The sequence below is a fragment of the Arachis ipaensis genome, chromosome B7 (assembly GCF_059453495.1).
Source record: "Arachis ipaensis isolate K30076 ecotype BB chromosome B7, ASM5945349v1, whole genome shotgun sequence".
Lineage (NCBI taxonomy): Eukaryota > Viridiplantae > Streptophyta > Magnoliopsida > Fabales > Fabaceae > Arachis > Arachis ipaensis.
The window spans coordinates 53,617,501-53,620,000 of NC_142442.1; positions in this window are offsets into that span (position 1 = coordinate 53,617,501).

Here is a 2,500-nt window from a genome sequence, read left to right on the forward strand (position 1 = left end):
CGTCAAAATTCGACCTCTAGAGCACTTTCCTTGAGTATGTCTCCTCACGGAAAAGGACGTCTACCCGTGGCACTTTGGTAATGGCTCGGCAGCCTATTATAGGGGGGAGGGGTGTCGTGATGCTGAAACTCGAGTTGCCCAAAGGCTTGCTGGGCGCAATGCCAGCAAGATGCACGTTGCCTTGCCATCCCCTAGGCACACTAGCAAGCACGTTGTGGTTGTGGTGTGCCGCCGGGCTCCCCCGCCCCCCACGGAGGCACCCGCCGTTGCAACGATGGCTCGGAGCGTTGCAACGGAGGAGCCAAATTTTCATATCTCAGAATTGGCTCGTGCATTTTTCGTGAAATTTTGAGGGAACCTTGGTAATATTATGTGAAGGCTGCACAAAAAAATCCAGGTCAAAAATCGCACGTTTGCTCCGTTTTTCATTTTTTTTGAATTTCCGGCTTTCCGGGCGGTAAAAAAATCGGCAAAAAAAATCGGCACGGTGTAAATTCACCAAATTTGGGGGATGGAAAGATCTTATTTTTCTAGAGGTTGTTGCAAAAAACGGCGTCAAAATTCGACCTCTAGAGCACTTTCCTTGAGTATGTCTCCTCACGGAAAAGGACGTCTACCCGTGGCACCTTGGTAATGGCTCGGCAGCCTATTATAGGGGGGAGGGGTGTCGTGATGCTGAAACTCGAGTTGCCCAAAGGCTTGCTGGGCGCAATGCCAGCAAGATGCACGTTGCCTTGCCATCCCCTAGGCACACTAGCAAGCACGTTGTGGTTGTGGTGTGCCGCCGGGCTCCCCCGCCCCCCACGGAGGCACCCGCCGTTGCAACGATGGCTCGGAGCGTTGCAACGGAGGAGCCAAATTTTCATATCTCAGAATTGGCTCGTGCATTTTTCGTGAAATTTTGAGGGAACCTTGGTAATATTATGTGAAGGCTGCACAAAAAAATCCAGGTCAAAAATCGCAGGTTTTCTCCGTTTTTCATTTTTTTTGAATTTTCGGCATTCCGGGCGGTAAAAAAATCGTCAAAAAAAATCGGCACGGTGTAAATTCACCAAATTTGGAGGATGGAAAGTTCTTATTTTTCTAGAGGTTGTTGCAAAAAACGGCGTCAAAATTCGACCTCTAGAGCACTTTCCTTTAGTATGTCTCCTCACGGAAAAGGACGTCTACCCGTGGCACTTTGGTAATGGCTCGGCAGCCTATTATAGGGGGGAGGGGAGTCGTGATGCTGAAACTCGAGTTGCCCAAAGGCTTGCTGGGCGCAATGCCAGCCAGATGCACGTTGCCTTGCCATCCCCTAGGCACACTAGCAAGCACGTTGTGGTTGTGGTGTGCCGCCGGGCTCCCCCGCCCCCCACGGAGGCACCCGCCGTTGCAACGATGGCTCGGAGCGTTGCAACGGAGGAGCCAAATTTTCATATCTCAGAATTGGCTCGTGCATTTTTCGTGAAATTTTGAGGGAACCTTGGTAATATTATGTGAAGGCTGCACAAAAAAATCCAGGTCAAAAATCGCAGGTTTGCTCCGTTTTTCATTTTTTTTGAATTTCCGGCATTCCGGGCGGTAAAAAAATCGTCAAAAAAAATCGGCACGGTGTAAATTCACCAAATTTGGAGGATGGAAAGATCTTATTTTTCTAGAGGTTGTTGCAAAAAACGGCGTCAAAATTCGACCTCTAGAGCACTTTCCTTTAGTATGTCTCCTCACGGAAAAGGACGTCTACCCGTGGCACTTTGGTAATGGCTCGGCAGCCTATTATAGGGGGGAGGGGTGTCGTGCTGCTGAAACTCGAGTTGCCCAAAGGCTTGCTGGGCGCAATGCCAGCAAGATGCACGTTGCCTTGCCATCCCCTAGGCACACTAGCAAGCACGTTGTGGTTGTGGTGTGCCGCCGGGGTCCCCCGCCCCGGGTCCAAGGTCGAGCACGTGCGTCTGGCTGCTGCGAACCCCGATCACCGAAGGACCAACAAGAAGGGAAACACGTCCGTGCACGGCCCACCTAGGCACCACCTAGGGAGCATGGCGTGGTGGAGTTGTGCCTTGGGCACACGCTCGGGGCAACACCTTGTGCTCGGCCCAGGACTAGGGGGATCATCCCAAGTCCGAGCACGACGTGGGATCGGCGGGCGGCCTGTGCGCCCCCGCGAGGGGCAACGCGGCTTGCGCAGCCCGACGCTTGGCCAGGCCTAGTGTGGCGCACGACGCGGATGATGGATATGCGTGCGGCAGCGGGTGTCGTGGGCAGGGGGCAACGCGACGTGCTCGTCCCAGCACTTTGAGGGGGCACGTTGCGGAAGACGGTTACCTGTTCGTGTCCACTCCCGAGGGGCAACGTGTCGTGCTCGCCCTACGTCTAGGGTCGACGTACGACGGTGCCCGATGCGGTGTGGGTTGGGCGTGTTGCTTAAGACGGTGCGGCTGTTCGGCTATCGCCCGAAGCACCTCACGCATCTGGCTGTCCCTTGAATGTTATTCGTCGCTTCCCCCGAACCCTGCCCAGC